The sequence below is a fragment of the Physella acuta genome, unplaced genomic scaffold (genome assembly GCF_028476545.2).
Source record: "Physella acuta isolate Inbredline_101_S28 unplaced genomic scaffold, ASM2847654v3 ptg001145l, whole genome shotgun sequence".
In the NCBI taxonomy this organism is placed as follows: domain Eukaryota; kingdom Metazoa; phylum Mollusca; class Gastropoda; family Physidae; genus Physella; species Physella acuta.
The window spans coordinates 92296-109274 of record NW_026732662.1 but is presented as its reverse complement, the minus strand read 5'-3'; the positions used below and the strand labels follow the sequence as shown (position 1 = coordinate 109274).

The 16979-nt window shown below is 37.7% G+C and overlaps 20 non-coding genes across 20 annotated transcripts; all 20 read left to right on the top strand.

Moving 5' to 3' along the window:
* The first annotated feature begins 101 nt into the window (after nt 1–101).
* Nucleotides 102–173, top strand: Trnap-ugg (transfer RNA proline (anticodon UGG)). The gene has a single exon. It is a non-coding gene; the product is annotated as a tRNA-Pro (tRNA).
* Nucleotides 174–526: 353 nt separating this feature from the next.
* Trnap-agg (transfer RNA proline (anticodon AGG)) lies at nt 527–598 on the top strand. Its single transcript has one exon. It is a non-coding gene; the product is annotated as a tRNA-Pro (tRNA).
* Nucleotides 599–1283: 685 nt separating this feature from the next.
* On the top strand, nt 1284–1355 carry Trnam-cau (transfer RNA methionine (anticodon CAU)). The gene has a single exon. It is a non-coding gene; the product is annotated as a tRNA-Met (tRNA).
* A 1121-nt stretch (nt 1356–2476) lies between these two features.
* On the top strand, nt 2477–2548 carry Trnap-ugg (transfer RNA proline (anticodon UGG)). The gene has a single exon. It is a non-coding gene; the product is annotated as a tRNA-Pro (tRNA).
* Nucleotides 2549–2901: 353 nt separating this feature from the next.
* Trnap-agg (transfer RNA proline (anticodon AGG)) lies at nt 2902–2973 on the top strand. Its single transcript has one exon. It is a non-coding gene; the product is annotated as a tRNA-Pro (tRNA).
* A 685-nt stretch (nt 2974–3658) lies between these two features.
* Nucleotides 3659–3730, top strand: Trnam-cau (transfer RNA methionine (anticodon CAU)). Its single transcript has one exon. It is a non-coding gene; the product is annotated as a tRNA-Met (tRNA).
* Nucleotides 3731–4845: 1115 nt separating this feature from the next.
* Nucleotides 4846–4917, top strand: Trnap-ugg (transfer RNA proline (anticodon UGG)). Its single transcript has one exon. It is a non-coding gene; the product is annotated as a tRNA-Pro (tRNA).
* Nucleotides 4918–5270: 353 nt separating this feature from the next.
* On the top strand, nt 5271–5342 carry Trnap-agg (transfer RNA proline (anticodon AGG)). Its single transcript has one exon. It is a non-coding gene; the product is annotated as a tRNA-Pro (tRNA).
* Nucleotides 5343–6027: 685 nt separating this feature from the next.
* Trnam-cau (transfer RNA methionine (anticodon CAU)) lies at nt 6028–6099 on the top strand. Its single transcript has one exon. It is a non-coding gene; the product is annotated as a tRNA-Met (tRNA).
* Nucleotides 6100–7217: 1118 nt separating this feature from the next.
* On the top strand, nt 7218–7289 carry Trnap-ugg (transfer RNA proline (anticodon UGG)). The gene has a single exon. It is a non-coding gene; the product is annotated as a tRNA-Pro (tRNA).
* A 352-nt stretch (nt 7290–7641) lies between these two features.
* Trnap-agg (transfer RNA proline (anticodon AGG)) lies at nt 7642–7713 on the top strand. The gene has a single exon. It is a non-coding gene; the product is annotated as a tRNA-Pro (tRNA).
* A 685-nt stretch (nt 7714–8398) lies between these two features.
* On the top strand, nt 8399–8470 carry Trnam-cau (transfer RNA methionine (anticodon CAU)). The gene has a single exon. It is a non-coding gene; the product is annotated as a tRNA-Met (tRNA).
* Nucleotides 8471–10166: 1696 nt separating this feature from the next.
* Nucleotides 10167–10238, top strand: Trnam-cau (transfer RNA methionine (anticodon CAU)). The gene has a single exon. It is a non-coding gene; the product is annotated as a tRNA-Met (tRNA).
* An 818-nt stretch (nt 10239–11056) lies between these two features.
* On the top strand, nt 11057–11128 carry Trnap-ugg (transfer RNA proline (anticodon UGG)). Its single transcript has one exon. It is a non-coding gene; the product is annotated as a tRNA-Pro (tRNA).
* A 353-nt stretch (nt 11129–11481) lies between these two features.
* On the top strand, nt 11482–11553 carry Trnap-agg (transfer RNA proline (anticodon AGG)). Its single transcript has one exon. It is a non-coding gene; the product is annotated as a tRNA-Pro (tRNA).
* A 685-nt stretch (nt 11554–12238) lies between these two features.
* On the top strand, nt 12239–12310 carry Trnam-cau (transfer RNA methionine (anticodon CAU)). The gene has a single exon. It is a non-coding gene; the product is annotated as a tRNA-Met (tRNA).
* A 1111-nt stretch (nt 12311–13421) lies between these two features.
* On the top strand, nt 13422–13493 carry Trnap-ugg (transfer RNA proline (anticodon UGG)). The gene has a single exon. It is a non-coding gene; the product is annotated as a tRNA-Pro (tRNA).
* Nucleotides 13494–13846: 353 nt separating this feature from the next.
* On the top strand, nt 13847–13918 carry Trnap-agg (transfer RNA proline (anticodon AGG)). Its single transcript has one exon. It is a non-coding gene; the product is annotated as a tRNA-Pro (tRNA).
* Nucleotides 13919–14603: 685 nt separating this feature from the next.
* Trnam-cau (transfer RNA methionine (anticodon CAU)) lies at nt 14604–14675 on the top strand. The gene has a single exon. It is a non-coding gene; the product is annotated as a tRNA-Met (tRNA).
* Nucleotides 14676–16371: 1696 nt separating this feature from the next.
* On the top strand, nt 16372–16443 carry Trnam-cau (transfer RNA methionine (anticodon CAU)). Its single transcript has one exon. It is a non-coding gene; the product is annotated as a tRNA-Met (tRNA).
* Nucleotides 16444–16979: the final 536 nt, after the last annotated feature.

Below are 16979 nucleotides of genomic sequence, written 5' to 3'. Positions count from 1 at the left end.
AAATGCAAGTTTTTAACGTCACGATTTAGCGAACGCGATTATTTTTTATCGCCAATTATTAACATCTTTCCTAATATAAGTAGATAAGGGAAAAATGTAACGGCTCGTTGGTCTAGGGGTATGATTCTCGCTTTGGGTGCGAGAGGTCCCGGGTTCAAATCCCGGACGAGCCCAAATATTTTTATTTCCACATTTTTTAAAATAACTACGCCTACAGAAGAAGGTTAAATAATCGAGAGTATTAGTGAGGGGGTAGGAGGAGATCTTCAGGTCGACCACTTTGCTTTAAACGCTTCAGGATCTCCTTGATTCCTTAGTCGATGCTAGTATTCTTGATATTTCGGCCCAGTTTGTAGCTCACCTCCTTTTGATCACAATTTAACCTTTCAATACATTTTACTGCGGTGAGGACACATTCGTACTGCAAAGAAAAAAAAATGAAATGTGATTTAGAACAAGTGTCAGCTCAAAAATAGATTTAGATAAAAAGATGTTATTACAAACATGATTTGAGAACGATAATAACGGCTCGTTGGTCTAGGGGTATGATTCTCGCTTAGGGTGCGAGAGGTCCCGGGTTCAAATCCCGGACGAGCCCAACTATTTTTATGTCTACATTTTTATAGTATTCAGATATCTATAGATAGATGTTGTTCATTGATCGAAAAAAAATTAAGGTGCGCGAAGGGCTGTAACGTCAGGCTCATTTACGTTGAAATGTGCTTGAGGAAAGCGGCAACAATTTAACAATAACAACTTCAATAAAGTGTTTTAACATTAAAGTCTGGAAACCAAGTTGACCTATTGAAATCATAGGGTGCGGTAAAATTTTGGCAGATATCCGCGCAATTTAGCCACACACCTGATCGTGATGCGGGTAAAATTCGAGAGATATCGTCACGTGACATGTCGTCTTCGCACACTTCTCGCAATTTACCGCCTCGACATTTCGCGTTTCGATTCTCGCATTTTACAAAGACCCATTAAATTCAGATGAATCAATTCTTACCACATGTAGGCCAACAATGATCTATTTGATAGCTAATACATTTACTTTCACTTCTGTTCATTCAAATTAATGTGTCTTGTTTTTCATGCTGGTCATAAATAACAACACACCATTCACTCAACCGCAGTAGACAACCAGAAATGAAGACAGAAAACAGTGTTTTAAAAGCAGGCCCAAAAGGAATCAACAAAAATAACAATGAATATAGCAGTCAAGTAGATCTTGAAGCATATACGAGGCACTATATATTCTTATTACTGAAACATAGATCACAAGCAGAGTGGCGCAGTGGAAGCGTGCTGGGCCCATAACCCAGAGGTCCGTGGATCGAAACCACGCTCTGCTAAGTTATTTTGTTTTCTTTGCTAAGTTATTTTGTTTTCTTTACGTTTGACGTCACTAAAGGTAAATGGTCAAGGTTACAAGCTAGGTCTTTTAAAACACAAACGGTATTGGTACTAGAAAGTCGTAGCCACTTTTTCTTACACTGAGTTTTTCACTCTTAGGTCAGTCGTAAAATAAAAGTTAAATACTTTAATGTTTATGTCAGATTTCATCCAGTTTAGACTCACGCGAAACGTTCGGAATAAATCGATGCGGTAGAAGTGATTGAAATTTCGCTCGCCAGTTCCGACCAAACACAGACGAAGCAAAAACAACACAGAAAGTTAAATAAAAGCTTGGAAAAAAAAGTTTAAAATAACAAGATTGTATATACGCACAGATAAGAGAAACAGAAAATGATCATCTTTGAATATCAATATAAGACTATCTATATATATATTTCTCCTCTTCGAGCCGTTAGAAAACAAGCTGCAAACGCTCTCCCTACCTCCCCCACCCCTACATGGTTTTAGTGAGCTGTGTTCACTCTAAATGTTTACAAGCAGAGCCAACGATTTTAAACGTAGGGGGGGGGGGGGGGTTATGGTCCTTAACGAGCTACTTATAGTGTTTTAAAGAAATATTTTCAGTGTCAGCGTTGGTACTGTCGAATTTACAAATTATGAATTATTGAAAATTAGAAACAACTAAATAGCGGCGTATGTTATGCCGCGGGCCGGCTCGTAGCCTTATAATAGACCTACACCACTCTTTAGATTCCTTACTTAAAAAAGAGGTAGGCCTAGTCGAAATGTATTATGCATTGAATTTTCTATCTATCGAATTAAGAGTGACACGATGTTTTAATTATGTAGATATACAAAGAAGACGTACACTAATACGTGTTTTAAATAAAGTGCATTTGCAGTGTCATCTCATTATACCTGTGTATTGATAAGTGACAGGTGAAAGCGACCCGTCAGCAAGTCATGAATATCGTTCATGCTTTAAGGTTCAATTAGTTTGGGTCTGAGAGGAATGTAAATGCAAGTTTTTAACGTCACGATTTAGCGAACGCGATTATTTTTTATCGCCAATTATTAACATCTTTCCTAATATAAGTAGATAAGGGAAAAATGTAACGGCTCGTTGGTCTAGGGGTATGATTCTCGCTTTGGGTGCGAGAGGTCCCGGGTTCAAATCCCGGACGAGCCCAAATATTTTTATTTCCACATTTTTTTAAATAACTACGCCTACAGAAGAAGGTTACATAATCGAGAGTATTAGTGAGGGGGTAGGAGGAGATCTTCAGGTCGACCACTTTGCTTTAAACGCTTCAGGATCTCCTTGATTCCTTAGTCGATGCTAGTATTCTTGATATTTCGGCCCAGTTTGTAGCTCACCTCCTTTGGATCACAATTTAACCTTTCAATACATTTTACTGCGGTGAGGACACATTCGTACTGCAAAGAAAAAAAAATGAAATGTGATTTAGAACAAGTGTCAGCTCAAAAATAGATTTAGATAAAAAGATGTTATTACAAACATGATTTGAGAACGATAATAACGGCTCGTTGGTCTAGGGGTATGATTCTCGCTTAGGGTGCGAGAGGTCCCGGGTTCAAATCCCGGACGAGCCCAACTATTTTTATGTCTACATTTTTATAGTATTCAGATATCTATAGATAGATGTTGTTCATTGATCGAAAAAAAATTAAGGTGCGCGAAGGGCTGTAACGTCAGGCTCATTTACGTTGAAATGTGCTTGAGGAAAGCGGCAACAATTTAACAATAACAACTTCAATAAAGTGTTTTAACATTAAAGTCTGGAAACCAAGTTGACCTATTGAAATCATAGGGTGCGGTAAAATTTTGGCAGATATCCGCGCAATTTAGCCACACACCTGATCGTGATGCGGGTAAAATTCGAGAGATATCGTCACGTGACATGTCGTCTTCGCACACTTCTCGCAATTTACCGCCTCGACATTTCGCGTTTCGATTCTCGCATTTTACAAAGACCCATTAAATTCAGATGAATCAATTCTTACCACATGTAGGCCAACAATGATCTATTTGATAGCTAATACATTTACTTTCACTTCTGTTCATTCAAATTAATGTGTCTTGTTTTTCATGCTGGTCATAAATAACAACACACCATTCACTCAACCGCAGTAGACAACCAGAAATGAAGACAGAAAACAGTGTTTTAAAAGCAGGCCCAAAAGGAATCAACAAAAATAACAATGAATATAGCAGTCAAGTAGATCTTGAAGCATATACGAGGCACTATATATTCTTATTACTGAAACATAGATCACAAGCAGAGTGGCGCAGTGGAAGCGTGCTGGGCCCATAACCCAGAGGTCCGTGGATCGAAACCACGCTCTGCTAAGTTATTTTGTTTTCTTTGCTAAGTTATTTTGTTTTCTTTACGTTTGACGTCACTGAAGGTAAATGGTCAAGGTTACAAGCTAGGTCTTTTAAAACACAAACGGTATTGATACTAGAAAGTCGTAGCCACTTTTTCTTACACTGAGACTCTTAGGTCAGTCGTAAAATAAAAGTTAAATATTTTAATGTTTATGTCAGATTTCATCCAGTTTAGACTCACGCGAAACGTTCGGAATAAATCGATGCGGTAGAAGTGATTGAAATTTCGCTCGCCAGTTCCGACCAAACACAGACGAAGCAAAAACAACACAGAAAGTTAAATAAAAGCTTGGAAAAAAAAGTTTAAAATAACAAGATTGTATATACGCACAGATAAGAGAAACAGAAAATGATCATCTTTGAATATCAATATAAGACTATCTATATATATATTTCTCCTCTTCGAGCCGTTAGAAAACAAGCTGCAAACGCTCTCCCTACCTCCCCCACCCCTACATGGTTTTAGTGAGCTGTGTTCACTCTAAATGTTTACAAGCAGAGCCAACGATTTTAAACGTAGGGGGGGGGGGGGGGTTATGGTCCTTAACGAGCTACTTATAGTGTTTTAAAGAAATATTTTCAGTGTCAGCGTTGGTACTGTCGAATTTACAAATTATGAATTATTGAAAATTAGAAACAACTAAATAGCGGCGTATGTTATGCCGCGGGCCGGCTCGTAGCCTTATAATAGACCTACACCACTCTTTAGATTCCTTACTTAAAAAAGAGGTAGGCCTAGTCGAAATGTATTATGCATTGAATTTTCTATCTATCGAATTAAGAGTGACACGATGTTTTAATTATGTAGATATACAAAGAAGACGTACACTAATACGTGTTTTAAATAAAGTGCATTTGCAGTGTCATCTCATTATACCTGTGTATTGATAAGTGACAGGTGAAAGCGACCCGTCAGCAAGTCATGAATATCGTTCATGCTTTAAGGTTCAATTAGTTTGGGTCTGAGAGGAATGTAAATGCAAGTTTTTAACGTCACGATTTAGCGAACGCGATTATTTTTTATCGCCAATTATTAACATCTTTCCTAATATAAGTAGATAAGGGAAAAATGTAACGGCTCGTTGGTCTAGGGGTATGATTCTCGCTTTGGGTGCGAGAGGTCCCGGGTTCAAATCCCGGACGAGCCCAAATATTTTTATTTCCACATTTTTTTAAATAACTACGCCTACAGAAGAAGGTTAAATAATCGAGAGTATTAGTGAGGGGGTAGGAGGAGATCTTCAGGTCGACCACTTTGCTTTAAACGCTTCAGGATCTCCTTGATTCCTTAGTCGATGCTAGTATTCTTGATATTTCGGCCCAGTTTGTAGCTCACCTCCTTTGGATCACAATTTAACCTTTCAATACATTTTACTGCGGTGAGGACACATTCGTACTGCAAAGAAAAAAAAATGAAATGTGATTTAGAACAAGTGTCAGCTCAAAAATAGATTTAGATAAAAAGATGTTATTACAAACATGATTTGAGAACGATAATAACGGCTCGTTGGTCTAGGGGTATGATTCTCGCTTAGGGTGCGAGAGGTCCCGGGTTCAAATCCCGGACGAGCCCAACTATTTTTATGTCTACATTTTTATAGTATTCAGATATCTATAGATAGATGTTGTTCATTGATCGAAAAAAAATTAAGGTGCGCGAAGGGCTGTAACGTCAGGCTCATTTACGTTGAAATGTGCTTGAGGAAAGCGGCAACAATTTAACAATAACAACTTCAATAAAGTGTTTTAACATTAAAGTCTGGAAACCAAGTTGACCTATTGAAATCATAGGGTGCGGTAAAATTTTGGCAGATATCCGCGCAATTTAGCCACACACCTGATCGTGATGCGGGTAAAATTCGAGAGATATCGTCACGTGACATGTCGTCTTCGCACACTTCTCGCAATTTACCGCCTCGACATTTCGCGTTTCGATTCTCGCATTTTACAAAGACCCATTAAATTCAGATGAATCAATTCTTACCACATGTAGGCCAACAATGATCTATTTGATAGCTAATACATTTACTTTCACTTCTGTTCATTCAAATTAATGTGTCTTGTTTTTCATGCTGGTCATAAATAACAACACACCATTCACTCAACCGCAGTAGACAACCAGAAATGAAGACAGAAAACAGTGTTTTAAAAGCAGGCCCAAAAGGAATCAACAAAAATAACAATGAATATAGCAGTCAAGTAGATCTTGAAGCATATACGAGGCACTATATATTCTTATTACTGAAACATAGATCACAAGCAGAGTGGCGCAGTGGAAGCGTGCTGGGCCCATAACCCAGAGGTCCGTGGATCGAAACCACGCTCTGCTAAGTTATTTTGTTTTCTTTGCTAAGTTATTTTGTTTTCTTTACGTTTGACGTCACTGAAGGTAAATGGTCAAGGTTACAAGCTAGGTCTTTTAAAACACAAACGGTATTGATACTAGAAAGTCGTAGCCACTTTTTCTTACACTGAGACTCTTAGGTCAGTCGTAAAATAAAAGTTAAATATTTTAATGTTTATGTCAGATTTCATCCAGTTTAGACTCACGCGAAACGTTCGGAATAAATCGATGCGGTAGAAGTGATTGAAATTTCGCTCGCCAGTTCCGACCAAACACAGACGAAGCAAAAACAACACAGAAAGTTAAATAAAAGCTTGGAAAAAAAAGTTTAAAATAACAAGATTGTATATACGCACAGATAAGAGAAACAGAAAATGATCATCTTTGAATATCAATATAAGACTATCTATATATATATTTCTCCTCTTCGAGCCGTTAGAAAACAAGCTGCAAACGCTCTCCCTACCTCCCCCACCCCTACATGGTTTTAGTGAGCTGTGTTCACTCTAAATGTTTACAAGCAGAGCCAACGATTTTAAACGTAGGGGGGGGGGGGGGGGGGTTATGGTCCTTAACGAGCTACTTATAGTGTTTTAAAGAAATATTTTCAGTGTCAGCGTTGGTACTGTCGAATTTACAAATTATGAATTATTGAAAATTAGAAACAACTAAATAGCGGCGTATGTTATGCCGCGGGCCGGCTCGTAGCCTTATAATAGACCTACACCACTCTTTAGATTCCTTACTTAAAAAAGAGGTAGGCCTAGTCGAAATGTATTATGCATTGAATTTTCTATCTATCGAATTAAGAGTGACACGATGTTTTAATTATGTAGATATACAAAGAAGACGTACACTAATACGTGTTTTAAATAAAGTGCATTTGCAGTGTCATCTCATTATACCTGTGTATTGATAAGTGACAGGTGAAAGCGACCCGTCAGCAAGTCATGAATATCGTTCATGCTTTAAGGTTCAATTAGTTTGGGTCTGAGAGGAATGTAAATGCAAGTTTTTAACGTCACGATTTAGCGAACGCGATTATTTTTTATCGCCAATTATTAACATCTTTCCTAATATAAGTAGATAAGGGAAAAATGTAACGGCTCGTTGGTCTAGGGGTATGATTCTCGCTTTGGGTGCGAGAGGTCCCGGGTTCAAATCCCAGACGAGCCCAAATATTTTTATTTCCACATTTTTTTAAATAACTACGCCTACAGAAGAAGGTTAAATAATCGAGAGTATTAGTGAGGGGGTAGGAGGAGATCTTCAGGTCGACCACTTTGCTTTAAACGCTTCAGGATCTCCTTGATTCCTTAGTCGATGCTAGTATTCTTGATATTTCGGCCCAGTTTGTAGCTCACCTCCTTTGGATCACAATTTACCTTTCAATACATTTTACTGCGGTGAGGACACATTCGTACTGCAAAGAAAAAAAAATGAAATGTGATTTAGAACAAGTGTCAGCTCAAAAATAGATTTAGATAAAAAGATGTTATTACAAACATGATTTGAGAACGATAATAACGGCTCGTTGGTCTAGGGGTATGATTCTCGCTTAGGGTGCGAGAGGTCCCGGGTTCAAATCCCGGACGAGCCCAACTATTTTTATGTCTACATTTTTATAGTATTCAGATATCTATAGATAGATGTTGTTCATTGATCGAAAAAAAATTAAGGTGCGCGAAGGGCTGTAACGTCAGGCTCATTTACGTTGAAATGTGCTTGAGGAAAGCGGCAACAATTTAACAATAACAACTTCAATAAAGTGTTTTAACATTAAAGTCTGGAAACCAAGTTGACCTATTGAAATCATAGGGTGCGGTAAAATTTTGGCAGATATCCGTGCAATTTAGCCACACACCTGATCGTGATGCGGGTAAAATTCGAGAGATATCGTCACGTGACATGTCGTCTTCGCACACTTCTCGCAATTTACCGCCTCGACATTTCGCGTTTCGATTCTCGCATTTTACAAAGACCCATTAAATTCAGATGAATCAATTCTTACCACATGTAGGCCAACAATGATCTATTTGATAGCTAATACATTTACTTTCACTTCTGTTCATTCAAATTAATGTGTCTTGTTTTTCATGCTGGTCATAAATAACAACACACCATTCACTCAACCGCAGTAGACATCCAGAAATGAAGACAGAAAACAGTGTTTTAAAAGCAGGCCCAAAAGGAATCAACAAAAATAACAATGAATATAGCAGTCAAGTAGATCTTGAAGCATATACGAGGCACTATATATTCTTATTACTGAAACATAGATCACAAGCAGAGTGGCGCAGTGGAAGCGTGCTGGGCCCATAACCCAGAGGTCCGTGGATCGAAACCACGCTCTGCTAAGTTATTTTGTTTTCTTTGCTAAGTTATTTTGTTTTCTTTACGTTTGACGTCACTGAAGGTAAATGGTCAAGGTTACAAGCTAGGTCTTTTAAAACACAAACGGTATTGATATTAGAAAGTCGTAGCCACTTTTTCTTACATTGGCCATGACTGTCTAGTATTATTAGAATTTGCTTTTAAAGAACCAAACGTGTAATATGAGAGTTGTTTATAATATTTCGGTTTTTTAACTTTTACATTTTACCTTTAAGTAACCGCTAACTGAAAGTTAAAAAAAAAAGACATATTAGCAGAGCGTGTTTTCGATCCACGGATCCACTGCGCCACTTTGGACAGATCACTTATAAAAATATGTGTCACTCTTTATTTTTCATGAGCCTATTTAATTCCCAGCAGTAGTGAAAATATTTCTCAATTGAATTTAAATATCAATTATTCTTAAGTGCAAGGCCTATTATGTTTAATTAATCATCATGCAACATTTGCATTACACTTGTTAATAATTTCACCTGTAGTGACGCGAAATGATTAAGTGATGTTGTGGAGTGATCATCTGATAGGCAAATCGTGCAAGTGACGTCATCTTTGGTCACTAAACATGTGTGTGAAATTCAGCAGTTCTGTTGACAATAGTTACAGCACCTATTCTGTTGTACGCTAGAGTCTTTTTCTGCTTTAAAAAAAACGTTGTGTTTATTTTTAATATGCCGCTGACAGGATTGTGGTTGTGTTTCGTGGTCTCTTTATATCTGATGACGATCAGAGCTTCTGCGGTTACAGGTGAGATTTTACAATGTTGAAACATTTGTGATCAATGATTGTTCAGCAGCTGTTTCATCTGTAGATAAAGTTTTTTTTACTGTATTCTCTGTTAAACGTATCACATTTGTAATATACATATCTAGAAGACAAAACTAGCCACAAGTACAATTTTTTTCTACTTGGGGGATGCAGTAGGACGTACCCCCCCCTTCTGCACCCCCACACACCGGAAAGAGGCCTGATACCAACTGTGCACGGAACCATCCGTGTGTGATGTCAAAGTTCTCGTTTAGAACCTTACCATGTGGCAAATGAAGTAGAGTTCACCTGTTTCTGTGACCTGTGCATATGAAGTTAAAATGTGGTCAGCACTATGCCCACCCATCATTATTTCACTAACATGAGTTAGGTACTCATCAGAACTGAGTAGACTCAGGGACGTTATACTGACTTGAACCCGGATTCAACAACCGTATAATGACTTAGATCCCTTAGAGTTTACTTGTATTACTAATATTTTAACTGCTTTCCTAGAAATCCCTTCGAGCAACGCTCTAGATTTCATGTCAATTATAAGCGGAGTCTACATGGGCGATTCCATTACTGTTGTGGGTGGGGACTACCAGCAGATCCACGGACGGTACTTGATGGTGCCAGTAGACATCCCAGCTCTACACCAAGTCAGTGAATTATTTTTACACTTTATTTTAATAATTGTTGCAAATGTGAGTGAAAACTAGGCGCATTGATAACATAAATAACAACACACCATTCACTCAACCGCAGTAGACAACCAGAAATGAAGACAGAAAACAGTGTTTTAAAAGCAGGCCCAAAAGGAATCAACAAAAATAACAATGAATATAGCAGTCAAGTAGATCTTGAAGCATATACGAGGCACTATATATTCTTATTACTGAAACATAGATCACAAGCAGAGTGGCGCAGTGGAAGCGTGCTGGGCCCATAACCCAGAGGTCCGTGGATCGAAACCACGCTCTGCTAAGTTATTTTGTTTTCTTTGCTAAGTTATTTTGTTTTCTTTACGTTTGACGTCACTGAAGGTAAATGGTCAAGGTTACAAGCTAGGTCTTTTAAAACACAAACGGTATTGATACTAGAAAGTCGTAGCCACTTTTTCTTACACTGAGTTTTTCACTCTTAGGTCAGTCGTAAAATAAAAGTTAAATATTTTAATGTTTATGTCAGATTTCATCCAGTTTAGACTCACGCGAAACGTTCGGAATAAATCGATGCGGTAGAAGTGATTGAAATTTCGCTCGCCAGTTCCGACCAAACACAGACGAAGCACAAACAACACAGAAAGTTAAATAAAAGCTTGGAAAAAAACGTTTAAAATAACAAGATTGTATATACGCACAGATAAGAGAAACAGAAAATGATCCTCTTTGAATATCAATATAAGACTATAGCCTTATAATAGACCTACACCACTCTTTAGATTCCTTACTTTAAAAAGAGGTAGTCGAAATGTATTATGCATTGAATTTTCTATCTATCGAATTAAGAGTGACACGATGTTTTAATTATGTAGATATACAAAGAAGACGTACACTAATACGTGTTTTAAATAAAGTGCATTTGCAGTGTCATCTCATTATACCTGTGTATTGATAAGTGACAGGTGAAAGCGACCCGTCAGCAAGTCATGAATATCGTTCATGCTTTAAGGTTCAATTAGTTTGGGTCTGAGAGGAATGTAAATGCAAGTTTTTAACGTCACGATTTAGCGAACGCGATTATTTTTTATCGCCAATTATTAACATCTTTCCTAATATAAGTAGATAAGGGAAAAATGTAACGGCTCGTTGGTCTAGGGGTATGATTCTCGCTTTGGGTGCGAGAGGTCCCGGGTTCAAATCCCGGACGAGCCCAAATATTTTTATTTCCACATTTTTTTAAATAACTACGCCTACAGAAGAAGGTTAAATAATCGAGAGTATTAGTGAGGGGGTAGGAGGAGATCTTCAGGTCGACCACTTTGCTTTAAACGCTTCAGGATCTCCTTGATTCCTTAGTCGATGCTAGTATTCTTGATATTTCGGCCCAGTTTGTAGCTCACCTCCTTTGGATCACAATTTAACCTTTCAATACATTTTACTGCGGTGAGGACACATTCGTACTGCAAAGAAAAAAAAATGAAATGTGATTTAGAACAAGTGTCAGCTCAAAAATAGATTTAGATAAAAAGATGTTATTACAAACATGATTTGAGAACGATAATAACGGCTCGTTGGTCTAGGGGTATGATTCTCGCTTAGGGTGCGAGAGGTCCCGGGTTCAAATCCCGGACGAGCCCAACTATTTTTATGTCTACATTTTTATAGTATTCAGATATCTATAGATAGATGTTGTTCATTGATCGAAAAAAAATTAAGGTGCGCGAAGGGCTGTAACGTCAGGCTCATTTACGTTGAAATGTGCTTGAGGAAAGCGGCAACAATTTAACAATAACAACTTCAATAAAGTGTTTTAACATTAAAGTCTGGAAACCAAGTTGACCTATTGAAATCATAGGGTGCGGTAAAATTTTGGCAGATATCCGCGCAATTTAGCCACACACCTGATCGTTATGCGGGTAAAATTCGAGAGATATCGTCACGTGACATGTCGTCTTCGCACACTTCTCGCAATTTACCGCCTCGACATTTCGCGTTTCGATTCTCGCATTTTACAAAGACCCATTAAATTCAGATGAATCAATTCTTACCACATGTAGGCCAACAATGATCTATTTGATAGCTAATACATTTACTTTCACTTCTGTTCATTCAAATTAATGTGTCTTGTTTTTCATGCTGGTCATAAATAACAACACACCATTCACTCAACCGCAGTAGACAACCAGAAATGAAGACAGAAAACAGTGTTTTAAAAGCAGGCCCAAAAGGAATCAACAAAAATAACAATGAATATAGCAGTCAAGTAGATCTTGAAGCATATACGAGGCACTATATATTCTTATTACTGAAACATAGATCACAAGCAGAGTGGCGCAGTGGAAGCGTGCTGGGCCCATAACCCAGAGGTCCGTGGATCGAAACCACGCTCTGCTAAGTTATTTTGTTTTCTTTGCTAAGTTATTTTGTTTTCTTTACGTTTGACGTCACTGAAGGTAAATGGTCAAGGTTACAAGCTAGGTCTTTTAAAACACAAACGGTATTGATACTAGAAAGTCGTAGCCACTTTTTCTTACACTGAGACTCTTAGGTCAGTCGTAAAATAAAAGTTAAATATTTTAATGTTTATGTCAGATTTCATCCAGTTTAGACTCACGCGAAACGTTCGGAATAAATCGATGTGGTAGATGTGATTGAAATTTTGCTCGCCAGTTCCGACCAAACACAGACGAAGCAAAAACAACACAGAAAGTTAAATAAAAGCTTGGAAAAAAACGTTTAAAATAACAAGATTGTATATACGCACAGATAAGAGAAACAGAAAATGATCATCTTTGAATATCAATATAAGACTATCTATATATATATTTCTCCTCTTCGAGCCGTTAGAAAACAAGCTGCAAACGCTCTCCCTACCTCCCCCACCCCTACATGGTTTTAGTGAGCTGTGTTCACTCTAAATGTTTACAAGCAGAGCCAACGATTTTAAACGTAGGGGGGGGGGGTTATGGTCCTTAACGAGCTACTTATAGTGTTTTAAAGAAATATTTTCAGTGTCAGCGTTGGTACTGTCGAATTTACAAATTATGAATTATTGAAAATTAGAAACAACTAAATAGCGGCGTATGTTATGCCGCGGGCCGGCTCGTAGCCTTATAATAGACCTACACCACTCTTTAGATTCCTTACTTAAAAAAGAGGTAGGCCTAGTCGAAATGTATTATGCATTGAATTTTCTATCTATCGAATTAAGAGTGACACGATGTTTTAATTATGTAGATATACAAAGAAGACGTACACTAATACGTGTTTTAAATAAAGTGCATTTGCAGTGTCATCTCATTATACCTGTGTATTGATAAGTGACAGGTGAAAGCGACCCGTCAGCAAGTCATGAATATCGTTCATGCTTTAAGGTTCAATTAGTTTGGGTCTGAGAGGAATGTAAATGCAAGTTTTTAACGTCACGATTTAGCGAACGCGATTATTTTTTATCGCCAATTATTAACATCTTTCCTAATATAAGTAGATAAGGGAAAAATGTAACGGCTCGTTGGTCTAGGGGTATGATTCTCGCTTTGGGTGCGAGAGGTCCCGGGTTCAAATCCCAGACGAGCCCAAATATTTTTATTTCCACATTTTTTTAAATAACTACGCCTACAGAAGAAGGTTAAATAATCGAGAGTATTAGTGAGGGGGTAGGAGGAGATCTTCAGGTCGACCACTTTGCTTTAAACGCTTCAGGATCTCCTTGATTCCTTAGTCGATGCTAGTATTCTTGATATTTCGGCCCAGTTTGTAGCTCACCTCCTTTGGATCACAATTTAACCTTTCAATACATTTTACTGCGGTGAGGACACATTCGTACTGCAAAGAAAAAAAAATGAAATGTGATTTAGAACAAGTGTCAGCTCAAAAATAGATTTAGATAAAAAGATGTTATTACAAACATGATTTGAGAACGATAATAACGGCTCGTTGGTCTAGGGGTATGATTCTCGCTTAGGGTGCGAGAGGTCCCGGGTTCAAATCCCGGACGAGCCCAACTATTTTTATGTCTACATTTTTATAGTATTCAGATATCTATAGATAGATGTTGTTCATTGATCGAAAAAAAATTAAGGTGCGCGAAGGGCTGTAACGTCAGGCTCATTTACGTTGAAATGTGCTTGAGGAAAGCGGCAACAATTTAACAATAACAACTTCAATAAAGTGTTTTAACATTAAAGTCTGGAAACCAAGTTGACCTATTGAAATCATAGGGTGCGGTAAAATTTTGGCAGATATCCGTGCAATTTAGCCACACACCTGATCGTGATGCGGGTAAAATTCGAGAGATATCGTCACGTGACATGTCGTCTTCGCACACTTCTCGCAATTTACCGCCTCGACATTTCGCGTTTCGATTCTCGCATTTTACAAAGACCCATTAAATTCAGATGAATCAATTCTTACCACATGTAGGCCAACAATGATCTATTTGATAGCTAATACATTTACTTTCACTTCTGTTCATTCAAATTAATGTGTCTTGTTTTTCATGCTGGTCATAAATAACAACACACCATTCACTCAACCGCAGTAGACATCCAGAAATGAAGACAGAAAACAGTGTTTTAAAAGCAGGCCCAAAAGGAATCAACAAAAATAACAATGAATATAGCAGTCAAGTAGATCTTGAAGCATATACGAGGCACTATATATTCTTATTACTGAAACATAGATCACAAGCAGAGTGGCGCAGTGGAAGCGTGCTGGGCCCATAACCCAGAGGTCCGTGGATCGAAACCACGCTCTGCTAAGTTATTTTGTTTTCTTTGCTAAGTTATTTTGTTTTCTTTACGTTTGACGTCACTGAAGGTAAATGGTCAAGGTTACAAGCTAGGTCTTTTAAAACACAAACGGTATTGATATTAGAAAGTCGTAGCCACTTTTTCTTACATTGGCCATGACTGTCTAGTATTATTAGAATTTGCTTTTAAAGAACCAAACGTGTAATATGAGAGTTGTTTATAATATTTCGGTTTTTTAACTTTTACATTTTACCTTTAAGTAACCGCTAACTGAAAGTTAAAAAAAAAAGACATATTAGCAGAGCGTGTTTTCGATCCACGGATCCACTGCGCCACTTTGGACAGATCACTTATAAAAATATGTGTCACTCTTTATTTTTCATGAGCCTATTTAATTCCCAGCAGTAGTGAAAATATTTCTCAATTGAATTTAAATATCAATTATTCTTAAGTGCAAGGCCTATTATGTTTAATTAATCATCATGCAACATTTGCATTACACTTGTTAATAATTTCACCTGTAGTGACGCGAAATGATTAAGTGATGTTGTGGAGTGATCATCTGATAGGCAAATCGTGCAAGTGACGTCATCTTTGGTCACTAAACATGTGTGTGAAATTCAGCAGTTCTGTTGACAATAGTTACAGCACCTATTCTGTTGTACGCTAGAGTCTTTTTCTGCTTTAAAAAAAACGTTGTGTTTATTTTTAATATGCCGCTGACAGGATTGTGGTTGTGTTTCGTGGTCTCTTTATATCTGATGACGATCAGAGCTTCTGCGGTTACAGGTGAGATTTTACAATGTTGAAACATTTGTGATCAATGATTGTTCAGCAGCTGTTTCATCTGTAGATAAAGTTTTTTTTACTGTATTCTCTGTTAAACGTATCACATTTGTAATATACATATCTAGAAGACAAAACTAGCCACAAGTACAATTTTTTTCTACTTGGGGGATGCAGTAGGACGTACCCCCCCCTTCTGCACCCCCACACACCGGAAAGAGGCCTGATACCAACTGTGCACGGAACCATCCGTGTGTGATGTCAAAGTTCTCGTTTAGAACCTTACCATGTGGCAAATGAAGTAGAGTTCACCTGTTTCTGTGACCTGTGCATATGAAGTTAAAATGTGGTCAGCACTATGCCCACCCATCATTATTTCACTAACATGAGTTAGGTACTCATCAGAACTGAGTAGACTCAGGGACGTTATACTGACTTGAACCCGGATTCAACAACCGTATAATGACTTAGATCCCTTAGAGTTTACTTGTATTACTAATATTTTAACTGCTTTCCTAGAAATCCCTTCGAGCAACGCTCTAGATTTCATGTCAATTATAAGCGGAGTCTACATGGGCGATTCCATTACTGTTGTGGGTGGGGACTACCAGCAGATCCACGGACGGTACTTGATGGTGCCAGTAGACATCCCAGCTCTACACCAAGTCAGTGAATTATTTTTACACTTTATTTTAATAATTGTTGCAAATGTGAGTGAAAACTAGGCGCATTGATAACATAAATAACAACACACCATTCACTCAACCGCAGTAGACAACCAGAAATGAAGACAGAAAACAGTGTTTTAAAAGCAGGCCCAAAAGGAATCAACAAAAATAACAATGAATATAGCAGTCAAGTAGATCTTGAAGCATATACGAGGCACTATATATTCTTATTACTGAAACATAGATCACAAGCAGAGTGGCGCAGTGGAAGCGTGCTGGGCCCATAACCCAGAGGTCCGTGGATCGAAACCACGCTCTGCTAAGTTATTTTGTTTTCTTTGCTAAGTTATTTTGTTTTCTTTACGTTTGACGTCACTGAAGGTAAATGGTCAAGGTTACAAGCTAGGTCTTTTAAAACACAAACGGTATTGATACTAGAAAGTCGTAGCCACTTTTTCTTACACTGAGTTTTTCACTCTTAGGTCAGTCGTAAAATAAAAGTTAAATATTTTAATGTTTATGTCAGATTTCATCCAGTTTAGACTCACGCGAAACGTTCGGAATAAATCGATGCGGTAGAAGTGATTGAAATTTCGCTCGCCAGTTCCGACCAAACACAGACGAAGCACAAACAACACAGAAAGTTAAATAAAAGCTTGGAAAAAAACGTTTAAAATAACAAGATTGTATATACGCACAGATAAGAGAAACAGAAAATGATCCTCTTTGAATATCAATATAAGACTATAGCCTTATAATAGACCTACACCACTCTTTAGATTCCTTACTTTAAAAAGAGGTAGTCGAAATGTATTATGCATTGAATTTTCTATCTATCGAATTAAGAGTGACACGATG